An 18,220-nucleotide genomic window follows, 5' to 3' on the forward strand; every position below is an offset into this window, starting at 1 on the left:
CCCAGGACCCGCTGTTCACCGGACGTTGGACGGCCACTTCGTCGTACGATGTGTACATGGTGGATGCACCAAAGGATAATAGCGGCGATGACAAAGAAGATCCAGTTGAGGATAAACCTCCTGAGATACAATCGAAATGCCAGCGTCAGCGGCGCCGCTCTAAGTCACGTCGTAGTAAAGATAGCGACACCAGCACCAGAGAATATAACACTCCGGAAGGTGCCGAAAACAATGAAGACCCTGCTGAGGCAACATCTGAACAGGAGGAGCAAGAAACCGGGCAAGCCAGCCCCGGCGAACTGGCCAGGCCCAACGACTCGGAGGACAGTAGTTATCATCTGCTCTCTGAGGATGAGGAAAGCCTCGGCAACGAAGATTTCATCGTTCCTGAGGAACCTCTTGAGCAGGAGCGCTTCAAGCGTCAGCTAATAGCCACCGCAAGGAGCCTGAAAAAGAAGCAGCAGCAGCTTCAAGCTGACCAAGATCTGCTCGTCGACAGGTGGACTGACGTTCTGGCAGCCCAAGAATACTCAGACGCCCAGCCAAGAGTTATCCAAAATGAAGATTGCTACCTCAGTTCGACGAAGAGGCACCGGAGCCCATACTTCCCTCGCGTAATGCAGCCGACCGAACACTACGCGGTCGGGACAGTGCGGCGGACCGACCACCTCGTGATCGGGATAGAGCGGCAACTCAAGCCGAACAGCAGCCCGCCCCGCCGCCACGAAAAAACAGAGACAAAACAGTTTGTGGTCATACACACGAGCTCCGGCAGACCCTGGATAGTAGAGCAGGATATACCTGATCGATTTACGGATCGCGAGGACGTTCCTCGACACATGATGATGGCTACCTATTCGGACGTGACAAACCTAGTCACACCCGAGCCGACAACCGCAGATGGACTCCATCGGAGCTACGTCGCGATGCGACCCGATATAGAGGCGCCGCATACCCTCTTTGCTTTACCGATGAAGTGATGGATCATGAATTCCCCGAAGGGTTCAAACCCTTTAACATGGAATCATATGACGGAACAACCGACCCCACGGTATGGATCAAGGATTTTATTCTCCATATCCACATGGCCCGCGGAGATGACCTCCACGCTATCAAATACCTCCCACTAAAGCTCAAAGGGCCAGCTCGACACTGGTTAAACAGCCTGCCTGAAAACTCTATCGGCAGCTGGGAGGACTTGGAAGAAGCCTTCCTTGACAACTTCCAAGGCACATATGTCCAGCCACCAGACATCGATGACTTAAGCCACATAGTCCAACAACCCGGAGAGTGAACCAAGAAATTTTGGACTAGGTTCCTAACCAAAAAGAACCTGATCATCGACTGTCCGGATGCCGAAGCTCTAGCGGCCTTTAAACATAGCATCCGCGACGAATGGCTCGCCCGCCACCTCGGCCAAGAAAAGCCGAAATCCATGGCAGCCCTCACGGCACTTATGACCCGCTTTTGTGCGGGTGAGGATAGCTGGCTGGCTCGTAGTAAAAATACGACCAGCGACGCAGGCCCCTCCGAGGCCAAAAACAACAACGGCAAGCTCCGACATAACAGACACAAACACAGTCAATGCCGGATTCAGCGGCTCCAAGTCCAGCCAGTGGAAGAAACCGTACAAGAGAAACAATCAGGGACCATCTAGCCTGGACCGCATACTCGACCGTCCGTGCCAAATCCATGGTACCCCAGACAAACCAGCCAACCATACCAACCGAGATTGGTGGGTTTTTAAGCAAGCTGGCAAGTTAAATGTCGAGAACAAGGAAAAGGGGTCGCAGAGCGAGGACGATGACGAGGAGCCCCTGCAGCCAAACACAGGGGGACAGAAGAAGTTTCCCCCTCTGGTCAAAACGGTGAACATGATATATGGTACACACATCCCCAAGAGGGAGCGCAAGCGCGCACTCAGGGACGTCTATGCGATAGAGCCAGTCGCCCCAAAATTTAATCCATGGTCATCATGCCCGATCACTTTTGATCGCCGAGATCATCCGACCAGTATTCGTCACAGCGGTTCAGCCGCACTGGTCCTGGACCCAATAATTGATGGGTTCCACCTAACGCGTGTCCTGATGGACGGTGGCAGCAGCCTCAACTTGCTCTATCAGGATACAATGCGCAAAATGGGCATTCATCCATCACGGATCAAACCCATAAAGACTACCTTCAAAGGAGTCATACCAGGTGTAGAGGCTCGCTGTACGGGCTCAATCACGCTCGAGGTTGTCTTTGGATCCCTGGACAATTTCTGAAGCGAGGAGTTAATCTTCGACATAGTCCCCTTTCGCAGCCGCTATCACGCACTGCTCGGACGGACCGCATTCGCCGGATTCAACGTAGTGCCGCACTATGCTTATCTCAAGCTCAAGATGCCCGGTCCACGTGGCGTCATAACAGTTAATGAAATATGGAACGCTCCCTCCGTAACGAAGATCACACAGTTGCCTTAGCAGCAGAAGTACAGAGCGGCCTTCTCAAGCAGAACCTTAATTCAGCTGCCGAGCCCTCGGACACCGTCAAGAGGGTCTGAACTACCCTGCAGTAGGACAACTCGGCTCATCAGGAGCTAGACTAGCAATTCGGCCTCCGTCTCAGTCCCAGTCAAGTAGTGGCATTCGCACCACGCGTACATAACTACGCACTCAAAATTCCATGGGCATCGACGGAGGCATAGCTAGTATATGATCCACAATTCGGCTAGACCGCCCCGGACACTCATAGTTTCACTATTCCCCTTTTTTATTTTATTTTTCCTTTTTACAGGCCTTTTCTGGCGGCTTGACCATCGACTCTTTTCGAAGGATAAAAGCACCAACAAGAAGCATGGACGCACGAAAACTCTTATGTGGTCTCTTTAACGATCCCTTTACCTATCTTCAGGACCCATACGCAGCTCTCTCTTGGTGAAGGTATAGTAAATAGCCTTTCTGCTTATTGCACTACCTATATAAATGCACTTTAACGCACCAATGAAATTATAATAGAAACAGTTTGTGGCCCAAATTTTCACGGCTCTAGTTTACCACCGGTTCTTCTTTTTCTTTATTTTTGTCTTTTCCTTTCTGGTAATTCTATTAGGTAACACCTGTACACTCGGGTGTGTTTCAATTTGCTAGGGGCTTCATAGCACCCCACACTACGACAACAAAAGTCCGAACACTTTTTATAAGTACAGTTCGGCACCCCGAATTTAGCATTATATGCATCGGCTCCGAATCATGTCTTTGGTCAATAGTTGGGTTGCCCGGCTCCTGTGCTTGCTACCTTACGTTCTGCTATATCGGCTAAGGTAGTAAAGGGAGAACTACTACGATTGTGCCTTGGTTTATCCAAAGGAGCACCTCAGTTGAGAAAGCCGAAAACTGACTGTCATGATGCGGCGAGAGCCGGTCAGCTGTTCGGAGGTTGCAAATCATTGGAGATTTCTTCCGCATCACGTGAAGGATCGTTACTTCACGGTTAGACGTTTGCAGCACTCTAGCTCAGATACTAGGGGCTGCGCCCATGTTTTTATTGTCAAACTCCTATGGCTAAGTGAGGGCATTAACGCCGCATAGTCTGATTGCCTGGTTCGTTGCGCTAAACAACTCCTTCAAGGACCATATAATTGGATCAAGATTGTTTAGATTCCATCCCAAACACCTCTGTACTACCTACGTGGGGGCATAAGCCGATGACTGGAAAACCCTCAGATTTCACATAACACGGCCGCACAGGAGGAAAAAATTAAAAACATAACAAGGATTATATTGCAAACCCGCTTTGTTCAACTTGAATACATTCATTCAAAGATAGTGTCCTGCGCACGCTGTGTTGCTACAATGCGAGACCCCTCTAGGACATCGGCAAAATAGCGCTCGGGTGTGTGGTGCTCGTTGCCCTCCAGCGGCCCCTTGGTCAGCTCAATGGTGTCCATCTTCGCCCACCACATCTTGCAGGGGCGAAGGCCATGCTTGCACCTTCAATGCATGCCGATCGCTTAACGACATCCAGCCAAGGACAGGCGTTCACCAGCTGCTTCACGAGCCCGAAGTAGCTGCCGAGCATAGCTTCGGCTGGCCATAGCCGGATTATAAAATCCTTCATGGCTAGCTCGGCCACCTTATGTAGCTCCACCAGCTATTTCAGCTGGTCGGTGAAGGGCATGAGATGCTCTGGCACAAGATACTGCGACCAGAACAATTTCTCCATGGAGCTCCCTTCTTCGGCTTGGAAGAACTCCGCGGCGTCGGACACACTGTGCAGTAGAACTGCGAAGGCCCCTAAAGAACTCCGAATCTAGGTTAGTAAGAAATACTTCTTCTTTATATATTTGCTTTGTATGCTAAACGCCTTACCCGCCGCGATCTTCCTGGCCTCTTGGATTTCCTGGAGGGCACCCTGGGCTTCAACCCGGGCCGCTTCCGCGCTTTGACAAGCCTAGGAGAGTTCAGTCTCTCGAGCCAAAACATTGCCCTCCAGGGTCTCATACTTCTTCACCGCGTCCTGGAGCTCTTGCTGGACCTCATTCAGCCGGGTCTTCAGCTTCTTGCGAGCGGCCTGCTCCTTGACGGCTCTCTCCTCAGCTTGGGCCAAGGCCGTTTTCAGAGCCTCGACCTCGGTCGTCGCCCCTACACATATAATGACACTACGGTCAGTATACATCATTTACTCTTTCCGAATATATAGCGAGCCATTGCATACCTTGCTGGTGTTCCAGCTGCTTCCTCTCATGGCCAAGCTCTTCTTCGGCCCGCTCCAGTTTCTGCTGTAGTTCGGTGACTTCGGCAGTATGAGAAGTCGCGGCCAGCAGCGACGCCTGCTTATTAACATAAAAAACACTTGGTTAGTTTCCTGCGAAATTTAATTGATCCTCTGTCCGGCTTGTCTTTCCAAACACCGAACAGTGTCTCAGGGGCTACTGTCTATGTGGAGATTTTCTTGGTTAAATGCCGCTTACCTCAAAACCTGTCAGCAAGCCACTGCAGGCTTCGGTTAGTCCGCTCTTGACGGACTGAACCTTCTCAATCAATGCACCCATAAGGATACGGTGTTCTTCCATAATGCAAGCGCCTCGTAGCACTTCCAACAGATTATCCGGCGCCTCTGGTTGGACAGAGGTCACCGGTGGGACGGGCGCGCCTCCTTCTCTTGATGGAGGCTGCCTGTCGGACTCCGGGGCCATATGGCTCTCCAGATCCATTCCCAGAGGGGGCCGAATCGAGTACGGCCCCCATCGTCAGTCTCCATGGGGGCTTGTTCCCCCATGTGTCCTGCGGCCGAGGTATCGCCCTCCGGCGCTGCCTTGACGGCCTCCCAAACCTCTCCCTAGCCTAGGAAGGTCCTTCGGGACAGCACCTTGATGTCTCCCTGGGCCTCGGGAGAGTAAGCGGCCGGCGGTGTCTCGCTGGCCATCTCCTTTGAGTTCAACGAGACTCTTGATGAGGATCGCTGGGAGCTGTCATGGGCCGGACTGCAATAGTATAATTAATCATGTCAATACGACAAAGAGGATAGGTTAGATTTATGGGCATGTACGAGTCTTAGCACTTACGATGCCGCCCGAGGCTTAGAGCGGGGGCGTCGTTCCGGACTGCTGTCGACGTCCCATATGAAGCTGCCTGCGAGCGGGCCTTTCCCCTTCTTGGGCACCTCCGCCTCCAGAATTGTGGAGGCCGCCCTCTTCTTCCTCCCTCCATCAGAGGGAGAGTCGATCTTCTCCTCCTCATCGTCGTCTTCGGCAATAGAGGAACGGGTCTTATCTTCGGACGTCGCGTCCGAAGCGCCCTTGCGGTGGGGGCCACTCTAGACCCCCTTGGCCTTCCCCATGGCCTTCTTCACTGGCGCCGTATAGGGCGCTGACACCAGCACCTTCGCTAAACGCGGAATGACTGGTTCTTCAGGCAGCAGAGCCGGACACCGGATCTACTTTGCCCTCTCCATCCTGTCCTGAAGAAGCAATGATAATAATAGCTTAGATATCATCCTTGAAACAAGCAAGTAGGGGATGCATTAAAAATAACATACCTCATTGGCGAGGTGATTGATGTCGTGCCCGCGGTCCGAATCCGTGGTCGGCGGTGTCTCGTTGCCCTCGAAGAGCAACTTCCAGGCGTCTTCGTGAGAAGTTTCGAAGAGTCTCTTCAGGGTATGGTGCTTCTTCGGATTAAACTCCCATAGAGGGCGGCTTCGGCTTTGGCATAGGAGAATCTGGCGAACTAGCATCACCTGGATTATATCGACAAGCTTGATATCCTTGTCCACCATACGTTGAACGCGCGTCTGCAGCGCTATCAGCTCATCTGACGATGACTAATTCGGGCTCTTTTCAACCCATGAGGTGAGCCGCATTGGAGCGCCGGAGTTGAATTCGGCAGCGGCGGCCCAGTTTGTGCCGCAGGGTTCTGTGATGTAGAACCATTGTTTCTGCCATTCCTTGACAGTCTCCATGAAAGTGCCTTTCGGCCAAGAGACATTAGTCAGCTTGCTCACCATGGCACCTCCGCACTCCGCGTGCTGGCCATCCACCACCTTCGGCTTCACATTGAAGACCTTGAGCCACAACCCAAAGTGGGGTTGGATGCAGAGGAAGGCCTCACACACGACGATGAACGCCGAGATGTTGAGGAAGGAGTTCGGGGTATATCATGGAAGTCTATCCCGTAATAGTACATCATCTCGTGGACGAAAGGGTGGAGTGGAAACCCTAGCCCGCGGAGGAAATGAGGGATGAATACCACCCTCTCATTGAGCTTCGGTGTGGGGATGACTTGCCCCTGGGCTGGAAGACGGTGGGTGATTTCCTTCGCCAGGTACCCGGCCACCCAAAGCTCAGTAATGTCCTCCTCCTTGACGGAGGAGACCATCCACTTGCCTTGACCTCCGGATCCGGACATGGTTGAGTGCTAGCTTGAGTGGGAAGAAGATGAGAGCTTGGGCGCTGGAGCTAAAGAGTGGAAGGGCAGAGGAAGAGGGAATGCTTGGGAGAAGAAGGGGGAGTCCTTATCCCCTTATAAAGGCAGTGAATATCGAACGCCTCCCCACTCGCCCTAAAACTCGCCTATTCCCAAGGGCTGTGTAAACGGCATGGTTGGGTTACCCATGCCAGCATTGATGAAAATCCCGCAATAAGGGGACACGATCTCTGCTTCGACAAGACGTGCCAATGGTAACCGCATCTCGAAACATGGAGCGGCAGACGAAGAACGGTTCGAAATTACGACCGGGCGGACATGATGTCATGCTATAAAAAGTTGTCATAAGATCAAGCTCGTGGATTATTATATTCTCTCTGCGGTTGTGTGTGGTGTGTGTGTTACAGGTCCGGACACAATCAATACGTTCGAAGACTATCTTGGAGTTTGGAAGGAGGAACCCGCCTTGCAATGCCGAAGAGAGATCTACGCGCCGGATACCTTGTCATTGAAGCCAGGTTCAGGGGCTACTGATGGAGTCTTGGACTAAGGGGTCCTCGGGCGTCCGGCTTATTAGCCGTGGGCCGGACGGATGGGTTGTGAAGAACACGAAGACCGAAGATTGCACCCGTGTCTAGATGGGACTCTCCTTGGCGTGGAAGGCAAGCTTGGCGACCGATTATGTAAATTCCTTTCTTTGTAACCGACCTTGTGTAACCCTATATCCTCCCGGTGTCTATATAAACTGGAGGACTTAGTGCGGAGGGAGGAGATTCATGATCATAGTCATACATGCTAGACTTCTAGGGTTTAGCCATTACGATCCCGTGGTAGATCAACTCTTGTAATACTCATATTCATCAAGATCAATCAAGCAGGATGTAGGGTATTACCTCCATAGAGAAGGCCCGAACCTGGGTAAACATCGTGTCGCCTATCTCCTATTACCATCAACCTTAGACGCACAGTTCAGGACCCCCTACCCAAGATTCGTCGGTTTTGACACCGACACCAGGGTTGATAACCCGCTTCTCACGCCGGGGCACACCCCCGCGATCCAAAGATTGACCTGGTCTGACCTGCCCTATTTTCCAGGTCCCGTCGTAGGTCGTATGTGTATCTCTGAGCTGTTGTTTCTCTGCTTTTACGGCGAGGTGGTGCGGGCTAGTGTTCGGCTTGAGTTGTCGCTCTGTCTCGGCCACTTGGTGGTCTATCGGGCCAGTCAGCCGCATTACACACGGGTGGTATGGCTCCAACGCCTCATCGTCGAATTGGGGTAGCAGCTTACGCTTTGGGTAACTCTTTGCTGGGCGTTCAAGGCCGTATTCTTCTGCTACCAGGACATTAGTCCATCTGTCATTGAGCAGGTCTTGGTTGGCTTGAAGCTTTTGTTGTTTCTTTTTAGGCTTCTAGCTGTGGCTATTAGCCGGTGCTTGAAGCGCTCTTGTTCGGCGGGGGTGGGGGGTGGGGGGGGGGTTCCTCTGGCACGATAAAATCTTCATCGCCGAGGCTTACATAGTCTTTGGAGAGTGGAAGATAGTGGCTGTCCTCCGAGTCATTGTTCCCTGTTTGTTCGTCAGGGTCAACTTGCTCGTCCTCCTGATCATCATGTTCGGATGTTGGTTCGATGGGGTCTTCTTGGTCTTCGGTGTTCTCTGAAGTATCATTGTCTTCAGTGCTGGTATTGCTGTTCTTGCCGCGACGCGATTTAGAGCGGCACCACTGACGTCAGCGTTTCGGCGGTATCTCAGGAGGTTCGTCCTCGACTGGGTTTTTCTCATCATCACCATCGCCGTTTTTAGGTTTATCCACCATGTATACTCATACGAGGAGGTGCCGTCCAACGTCCGGTGACCGGCGGGTTTTGGGCCTGTTCCTCTCCGGCATCATCGTCCATATCGTCGATGTCTTCGGAGGCGTAATCAAGCATGTCAGTTAGGTCCTCAACAATGGCTATGAAGTGGGTGGTGGGTGGGATGTAAAATTCCCTATTTTCAGCCCCTAGTCCGGGCTGGGCATGGTTCAGAAGCGGTTCCTTTGTGATGATGAGGGATCACATTAGGTCCAAAGCCTCGTTTAAGAGCGAGGTTTGGACATGGTCGGAAGTTTCAGGGCCGAGCTCGCATGACGCGGGCCTCCAGGGTACGAAAGTAGTATCAAGAGAAGAGTCCGGCCTTGCAATGATTACCGGTGACGCTGTTTCCTCCGGCTCTCCCGTACTAGGCTTAACAGCCACAGAGAGTCCGGTGGGTTCGGGAATCGCATCTTCGGACCTAGTAACGCGCTCCAAATTTAAGGTCAGAGCGGAGGTTGGGGTCATGAACCCTTGGAAGATCAAGTCTCCTCAGATATCAGCGACATAATCCAGATTTCCATAACTAATCTGGTGACCTGGGGCGTAGCTGTCGATCTGCTCTAGATGGCCAAGTGAGTTGGCCCATAGTGCAAAGCCGCTGATGACCCACAAGTATAGGGGATCTATCATAGTCCTTTCGATAAGTAAGAGTGTCGAACCCAACGAGGAGCAGAAGGAAATGATAAGCGGTTTCTAGCAAGGTATTCTCTGCAAGTACTAAAATAAGTGGTAACAGATAGTTTTGTGATATGATAGTTTGTAACGAGTAACAAAAGTAAATAAAGTGCAGCAAGGTGGCCCAATCCTTTTTGTAGCAAAGGACAAGCCTGGACAAACTCTTATATAGAGAAAAGCGCTCCCTAGGGCACATGGGAATATCGTCAAGCTAGTTTTCATCACGCTCATCTGATTCGCGTTCGGTACTTTGATAATTTGGTATGTGGGTGGAACGGTGCTTGGGTACTGCCCGTACTTGGAAAAGCATCCCACTTATGATTAACCTCTATTGCAAGCATCCGCAACTACAACAAAAGTATTAAGGTAAACCTAACCATAGCATGAAACATATGGATCCAAATCAGCCCCTTACGTAGCAACGCATAAACTAGGGCTTAAGCTTCTGTCACTCTAGCAACCCATCATCTACTTATTACTTCCCAATGCCTTCCTCTAGGCCCAAATAATGGTGAAGTGTCATGTAGTCGACGTTCACATAAAACCACTAGAGGAGAGACAACATACATCTCATCAAAATATCGAGCGAATACCAAATTCACATGACTACTAATAGCAAGACTTCTGCCATGTCCCCAGGAACAAAAGTAACTACTCACAAAGCATAAACATGTTCATAATCAGAGGGGTATTAATATGCATATAGGATCTGAACATATGATCTTCCACCAATTTAACCAACTAGCATCAACTACAAGGAGTAATTAACACTACTAGCAACCTACTAGCACCAATCCCGGACTTGGAGACAAGAATTGGATACAAGAGATGACTAGGGTTTTGAGAGGACATGGTGCTGATGAAGATGTTGATGGAGATTGCCCTATCCCGATGAGAGGAGCGTTGGTGATGATTTCCCCCACCGGGAGGAAAGTTTCCCCGGCAGAACAGCTCCGCCAGAGCCCTAGATTGGTTCCACCAAGGTTCCGCCTCGTGGCGGCGGAGTTTCGTCCGAGAAGATGGCTTGTTATTTTTTCCCATCGAAAGACTGCATATAGCAGAAGATGGCCACCGGAGGGCCACTAGGGGGCCCACGAGGTAGGGGGCGCGCCCAGGGGGTAGGGCGCGCCCCCCACCCTCGTGGACAGGGTGTGGCCCCCCTGGTGAAGTTCTTGCTCTTAGTATTTTTTATATATTTGGAAAACGTCTTCCATTTGGAGTTGTGCAGAATAGGTCTCTAATATTTGCTCCTTTTCCAGCCCAGAATCCCAGCTGCTGGCATTCTCCCTCTTTATGTAAACCTTGTAAAATAAGAGAGAATAGGCATAAGTATTGTGACATAATGTGTAATGACAGTCCATAATGCAATAAATATCGATATAAAAGCATGTTGCAAAATGGACGTATCAACTCCCCCAAGCTTAGACCTTGCTTGTCCTCAAGCGAAAAGCCGAAATCGAAAAATATGTCCACATGTTTAGAGATAGAGGTGTCGATAAAAATAAAATACGGACATGAGGGCATCACGATCATTCTTAGAGCAGCAACTTATATAATTCTTGTCATATGATTTCTTATGCTAGAGTAATAATTCAATCACAATCTCAAGTATGAATAGTAAACTTCATTGAAAACTAACAAACTATAATCTCAGTCATTGGTGCAATTGCAATTTATCATAACATAGGAAAGAGTCAATGTATAAGAGCTTTTCAGCATGTCCACATACTCAACTATCATATAGTCTTTCACAATTGCTGACACTCACACAATACATATGGGTATAGACTTTTAATCGGACAAAGAGAAAGATAGGGGCTTATAGTTTTGCCTCCCAACGTTTTACCTCAAGGGTAATGTCAACAGTAATAGTTCATGAAAACTCACATCCAATTAGCCATATATACCAGTGTAACATCCCAAATTTCCAATTTGGAATGTTATACATAGATCATTCTTGCATATCATACTTTATTTCTTTTTGTCTCGCGATCCTCGAAATCGTAAGCAACTCAAGGACCCTCGGAGAGAGTTGGGGATTTCCCGGTTTTCAAATTTGATTTTGTCAAATTTTGAAACGACGATTTTGGTTTTAATTATTTTTCTCTCCGAAAATATTTCATATTAAAATATATGAGAGGAGATACTATGACTTCTCCAAAATAAATGAAATATTGGAGGAAAAATATTAAAATCAATATTTGTTTTTATTTGCAATTTTGTTTGCATTAGAAAAATTGCACGTTTTCAAAATTGCATTTTAGGGCCAAGAAAATGTCATCTCGTTCTAAATATTTCATTTAGAGGGTGAAAATTTGTTTTGGCAATTTTAGATTTTTATTTTATTTTCTAGGATTTTTTTTAGTTTCGGCGGAATTATTTTAAAAAAAGGTGCGCATGCCAACTGGGCCGAAGCCCCGCCGCCGGCCGGTCACCTCCCGCGCCCCGTCTCCAACCAGGAGACCGGCCGCGCCGCCGCCGCCCGACGCGAGTAGTCCGGCTTGGACTCCCCCGCCGCCCTTGCCCCCTCCCGAAGACGCACACACTCCCCTCCTTAAATACCCCCCACCGCCACCACCACCCACCATCGCCACCTGGCCTCGCCCCGCAGCCCAAGTCGCTGCGCCGCCGCCGCCTGCTGCTGCCGTGCCGCTGCCGCGCCGTGCCGCCACCACTGATAACCCACAAGTATAGGGGATCGCAACAGTTTTCGATAAGTAGGAGTGTCGAACCCAACGAGGAGCTAAAGGTAGAACAAATATTCCCTCAAGTTCTATCGACCACCGATACAACTCTACGCACGCTTAACGTTCACTTTACCTAGAACAACTATGAAACTAGAAGTACTTTGTAGGTGTTGTTGGAAAGGTTTGCAAGATAATAAAGGGCAAGTAAATAAAAAGTAGGGGCTGTTTAGATAAAGAAACAATAAAGTAAATATAGCGAGTGTGGGAAAAGTGGTGGTAGGAGTTGCGAAATTGCCCCTAAGCAATTGACTACTTTACTAGACAGATAGCAAGTATTATGTGGGAGAGGCCACTGCTAGCATGTCATCCCTGACTTGGAATTCTATGCACATATGATTGGAACTATTAGCAAGCATCCGCAACTACTAATGTTCATTAAGGTAAAAACCAACCATAGCATTAAGATATATTGGTCGCCCTTCAATCCCGTATGCATCAATTTCTATGCTAGGTTGAAGCTTCTGTCACTCTTGCCCTCCAATACATTGTCCTATCAACATACAACTAACCCTAGGGTGTGATCCACACGCGCAATCATATGATGGGCACAAAAGGACAACAACATAACCACAAGCAAATTAAATCAATCATAGCAATTCATCAACCGCCAATAGGGCAACGAAAATCTACTCAGGCATCATAGGATGGCAACACATCATTGGATAATAATATGAAGCATAAAGCACCATGTTCAAGTAGAGGGTACATCGGGTTGCGGGAGAGTGGCCGCTATAGATAGAGGGGGGAAGGTGATGGAGATGTTGGTGAAGATGGCGGAGGTGTTGGTGTAGATCGCGGTGATGATGATGGCCCCCAGCGGCACTCCGGTGCCACCGGAAGCGAGGGGGAGAGAGCCCCCTCCTTCTTCTTCTTCCTTGACCTCCTCCCTAGATGGGAGAAGGGTTTCCCCTCTAGTCCATGGCCTCCATGGCATGGGAGGGGGCGAGAGCCCCTCCGAGATTGGATCTGTCTCTCTCTGTTTCTGCGTTCTCAAATTCTTCCCTTTCACCGTTTCTTATATTGCCGGAGATCCGTAACTCCGATTGGGCTGAAATTTTGACACGATCTCTATCCGGAAATTAGCTTTCTTGTGGTGAAAGAAGGGCATCAACCGCCTTACGAGGTGACCACGAGGGTCAGGGGCGCGCCTGGCAACCCAGGGCACGCCCCCTACCTCGTGGGCCCCTCGAGCATCGTCTCGCGTGGATTCTTCTTCCCAAAATCATATATATTCCAAAAAAAATCTTTGTCAGTTTTTATTCCGTTTGGACTCCGTTTGATATGGATATTCTGCGAAACAAAAAACATGCAACAAACAGGAACTGGCACTGGGCATTGGATCAATATGTTAGTCCCAAAAATAGTATAAAAAGTTGCCAAAAGTATATGAAAGTTGAATAATATTGGCATGGAACAATCAAAAATTATAGTTACGACGGACGTATCAGCCGCCGCCTCACCCGCTGCCGCACCTCGCCTCGTCGTCGCCGCCGTGCCTCGCCGGACCGATGACGTAGTCACCGGTTTTTTTAAAAAAGAAAACCGATCCGGTTTTTTTAAGAAAACCCTAACTCGTTTTTTTCGGTTCGCCGGTTTTTCCCAGTTTTTCTTTTTAGCGGACGTTCGTCCGGACGTTCGTTTTAATGAATGGTTTTCGCCCGTTAGTTACAGATAACGGACGCTCATTCCTTAGCCTGTTCGTCAGTTTTCTTTTATCGGATTATTCCGTGATTATTCCTGATCGTGATTTCTGATCCGATTTTCATTCTAGTTTATCTTTTCGCTCATTAGTCGGAATCAGGCGATTCAAGCACCTAGATCTTCTTCTCGAGACCCTCTTTCCGCTTAACCAACTTGAACAAGCTTTTACTACTGTAAAATTTGACCTAGGTCCAGATTAGTAAACGGATCTTGTTTCTTTCGCCGTTTGAGTTTCGTTGCTCCGTTTGATTTGATTCTTTTTGCAAACCGGAGTTCTTAAGTTGAACTTTCTGGTTAGATCTTCTTATTTGAGATTTACCCATGCTTCTTTGCTTGATTGCTTATGTATGCTATTGTTTGTTTGCGACAGAATTACCGGAGTGCGAAGCATGTTATTTGGAGTCTCTAGGTTTCGCGGATCGTCAGCAAGGCAAGTAACACTTTGATCATACCCCTTTATCACCCAGTTTTTATGCATTAGTTCCAATCCTCAAACATTGCATGGTTAGGATGTGATTAGCATGTGGGTTGGGAAGTAGTTGATGAGGTAGAACCTATTGCCCTATTACATTCAAACCCGTGGGAGTTACTTCTGTGCATTGCTTATATTGCTATGCTATGCTCGTAGACGTGGTTTGGGAGAGTGAAATCCATGAAAGATGTGAGATTGTTAATTAATGGTTCAACTTAAGGTGGCAACTTAAATACACATCTGGGTGGATTGAGGCACCTGGAGTACCCAGTGTTGCCTGTATTTTTTGGAAATCCCGGAGTACCAGTGTGATCTTCCTATGGACCACCACCCAGGCTCAAAGGGAACTGAGATTATTCATGCTAGGAACTTCCGTGTGCAGAAACAAGCTATTATGGGCTCTAGCATAGTTGAGTAAGTTACGTGAAGCTCTTGAAGAGGTGGATCAGCAGGTAGTGGGTTGTAGGTTTGGTATGGTCTGCCCGGAGTAGAGAGTTAATGTTTCTGAAAGACTGTGTCTCGTTCATCCATTTCTCAAACATCATGTAGTGCGAGAAATTCAACGGAGGCGATCGAGTCTTATGGGGAAAAGTGCGCAAACCTCTGCAGAGTGTACAAACTAATCATGGTTAGCCGTGTCCTCGGTTATGGACATCTTGAGTATCTAGTACTTGGAGTATCTTAAGTATCTCATCACTCTAAATTAATATTGTTGGGTTGTTAATTACCTTAATTGGGATTGAGTTGGAGGAACCTTCTCAATGATGTTTCAACTACCATGATAGTTAATTTAAAATCTATGCCTTTGTTGTAGGGAAAAATTGGCTTTTCGCAAAACTATAACCATAGAGCTTTCCACCAGCCAAATATGCATGTAGTGATAGCATTATTTTGTTCTTGCTCTACTGTGTTACTTTGCCAGCATATTCCATGTGCTGACCCGTTTTCGGGCTGCAACGTATTATGTTGCAGACTTTTCAGACGAGGAGTAAGGTTCGTTAGGTCGTTGTTGTGCAGCTCAGCTATGTCGTTGGAGTTGATGGACTCACTTTATCTTCGAAGCCTTCCACTTTTATCGTATTAGATGGCCTTAAGACATATTTATTGTAATAAGTTCTCTTTGGAGACATTCGATGTAATAATTGTGTGATTGCTACTCTGTTATAAATCCTCGATTACTGTCTGTGTCAGCATTACCGATCCAGGGATGACACTGAAGCATAGAGACTTGACCGTTTGAGGTCGGGTCGCTAAAAGATGGTATCAGAGCACACGCTGAGTGTAGGACACGACCACTAAGCTAAAAGCCCTAGATCACTATTCTCTCCTCATTTCTGACTCCTCTCCATTTTTCTACTCTTTAGGATGGCGGACGCAAGGAACAAGTTTGCACAACCGGATGAATACGCACCTTTTGGACGACACCTGAAGGAAGTCACTAGGTACCTGAACATAGGAATACCAAGCTTCACCGGGACCTACAACACCACTTTACCAGAAGAGGAGCGATGGATGATTCAAGTTCAAGTTCCAGGAAGAACCTTCATGCCAGTCACTAAACCCATAGAGTTTTCCTTCGATGCACCAACCTGGAGTCTAGGAAAGAGTATGGCATCTCACATCACCATGGGATGCATTGGAGAAGTTTATCACAAGGAGCTTAAGGATACTATCTACCAGATCTATGGGCGCCGAGATGAGCAATGGGAGATGATCAGCACCAGGAAGGATAGATCAATTGCATCTTTCATCCAGGAACTAAACCATCACATTCGACGCCAGGAGAATCAGATGTGTGCATGCATGATAGATCTGAAGAAGGCAATGACTAGGATCGCGGAACTAGAGGAAGAACTCAAGGCTACACGTGAAGATTATGAGGAGGAAATCGTCGTACTAGTGGAGAAGAATGATGACCTGATTAAGAAGATCGGAATATTCATGGGAGACCCCACACCAGTAGAAGAAGACGACCGAAGGAGATTCGCCCGGAGGACTACATCATCATCGACGACACTGACTCCGACCTTAGCGATGATGACTTTGAAGACGAAGCTAGAGCAGATATCATGGAGTCTGCAACCGAGGAATATTTTTAGTAGACCACCACATCAGTAGTAGTATTCCACCATGTAAATAGTATAGTCCGAGCACTTTTACGATAGTTAAACCGATTGTATGTCTTGCTTGATTGATTGAGTGAAATAATTGTGTTTGTCTCATGTGCATATGGGTAGTGCTTTCTCATTAGACCTCATTCTATTCTAATCTCTCCCCTCTAAACCATCAGATGCCACCGAGACATGACCCCGGATTTGCTTTCCCACCGGAGCTCAATCAGTTGATCCAGCAGCAGAATACTCTTATGAAGTTGTTAGTTCAGAACCAAGGCAACAACAACAACAACAACAACAATCCACCACCACCACCACCAGTGGACAACTTAGCCCATTTTCTGAGGTTACAGTCGCCGGTGTTTTCCAGTAGCACAGAGCCTATAGTAGCAGATGATTGGCTCCGCAGGATTGGAAGGGAGTTAACCACTGCAGGATGTACTGATGCTGAGAAGGTGCGTTTTGCTGCATAATAGTTGGATGGATCAGCAGCATCAAGGTGGGAGAATTACACTGTCACCTACCCTATAGCCACGGTGACATGGGACCATTTTCAGCAAGCCTTCCGTACAGCTCATGTCTCAACTGGAGCAATGAGTATGAAGAAGCGTGAGTTTCGCAACCTACGCTAGGGGAACCGCAATGTGGCTCAGTACACGGATGAGTTTAGCAAGCTCGCTATGCCCCTGATGATGTGGCCACAGATGCCGCAAAGCAGGAGAAGTTTATGGAAGGGCTGAATGATGAGATGAGTATGCAGTTGATGGTGGCAGCATTCACCAACTACCAGGAGTTGGTAGATAAGGCTCTTATGATTGAAGGGAAGCAGCAACAGATTAAGAGCCGTAAGAGGAAGTATGGACAAGGGAGGTATAACTCAGGAGCTCAGCAGAAGCCTCACCTAACCCTGAACTCGGGAGGACTTGTTCATAACCATGGAGGCCACACCCATAATGGAGGAAGTAATCATAATCATACTGGCCCTAGGAATGGGAATGGGAATGGAGCAAGCAACAATCAGAACCGCCCAAATCTAGCCACACCCACCAAGAGAGACCTAAGCCACGTTACTTGTTTCAAGTGCGGGAAGACTGGACACTATGCCACGGAGTGCCCTGAAGGGAAGAATGGAAAAAGAAATGGGAGCGCTGGAAAGAAGCCCAATCCATTCAACAAAGGACAAGTGAACCACGTTAACGTGGAGGAGGTTGAAGAGCAGCCAGACGTGGTTATAGGTAAGTTTTTGGTTAAGTCATTTACCGCTATTGTTCTTTTTGATACTGGTGCATCGCAGTCATACATATCAAGGTAATTTGTGGATAAGTCTAAACTACTGACCCAAACCCTTAGGACCCCTCTATTAGTAAGCTCACCTGGAGCAGAGTATATGGCTAGTCGATGGTGCGACCAGATACCCTTAACCATTGGCAACCATGTTTTTCTGTCCGACCTAATTATCTTGGAGTCACAAGGATTGGATGTGATATTAGGAATGGACTGGATGACAAAGTACAGAGGAAACATTGACTCTGTTAGTAAGTCAATTTGTCTCACCACCCCTGAGGGAAAAAGGATCAAGTATGTATCCAGGCATGCGCCAAGAAGTAGCCAAGTAAATACCCTCACGGGAGTTGTTCAGGAAGAAGTGCCTGTAGTAGAGGATTACCCGGATGTTTTCCTAGAGGAGTTACCAGGCATGCCACCCGACCGAGATATTGATTTTTTGATAGAGCTATTGCCAGGCACAG

This window comes from Triticum urartu, chromosome 3A, assembly GCF_056163025.1.
Source record: "Triticum urartu cultivar PI428250 chromosome 3A, HENAU_Tu73, whole genome shotgun sequence".
Classification (NCBI taxonomy): domain Eukaryota; kingdom Viridiplantae; phylum Streptophyta; class Magnoliopsida; order Poales; family Poaceae; genus Triticum; species Triticum urartu.